This window comes from Myotis davidii, unplaced genomic scaffold (assembly GCF_000327345.1).
Source record: "Myotis davidii unplaced genomic scaffold, ASM32734v1 scaffold329, whole genome shotgun sequence".
NCBI lineage: Eukaryota > Metazoa > Chordata > Mammalia > Chiroptera > Vespertilionidae > Myotis > Myotis davidii.
This window is the reverse complement of record NW_006300374.1, coordinates 402861-403352: the sequence shown is the minus strand read 5'-3', so window position 1 is coordinate 403352 and position 492 is coordinate 402861. Positions and strand designations below refer to the sequence as shown.

At 57.7% G+C, this 492-nt stretch overlaps 1 protein-coding gene across 1 annotated transcript in view; it reads left to right on the top strand.

Moving 5' to 3' along the window:
* The first annotated feature begins 11 nt into the window (after positions 1 to 11).
* Positions 12 to 492, top strand: part of WEE2 (WEE1 homolog 2 (S. pombe)) — a 23863-nt gene continuing 23382 nt past the window's right edge. Inside the window, exon 1 of the mRNA XM_006777087.2 lies at positions 12 to 312. The gene's annotated coding sequence lies outside the window, so the exon portion shown is untranslated. The remainder of the gene's footprint in view (positions 313 to 492) is intronic.

Genomic DNA, 492 nt, shown 5'->3' with positions numbered 1-492 from the left:
TACAAGCTTCGCACGACAGCACCGTGCACCCAGTTTGAGAGTGCACGGATGCCTAGGCGCGCGGGTACAGGAAATGTGTGGTGACGGTGCGCGCATCCACCTGGATCTGTTTACCTGTGCCTGGCTTATGGCGTCTTCTCACCTAGAATTCCGTGAGATAACTGTTCCACCGTGAATTTTTACATGTCACCATTATCTCTGAAAGCCCCCTTGTCATACGGACCATGACAGATGTGCATTACATAATCCGGGATGTGTGGCCAGGGCCACCGCTGTGCTGGGAAGTGGAGAAGAGGGAGCACTGGCTGCAAGGTGCTGTCGGGCTTTGGGATGGGGCTGGTGTTCTGGAGCTGGGAGCTTTGGTGTCTGGCCGGGGTAGTGTGTCCATAACCCAGCCTGGTGTGCCCGGGGATGCGCCGGATAGTGCCCTGGCCTTCCTGGATGGGGGCGCCCCACCCATTTCAGACTGTTTCCACAGAGCGTGGTGGTCAG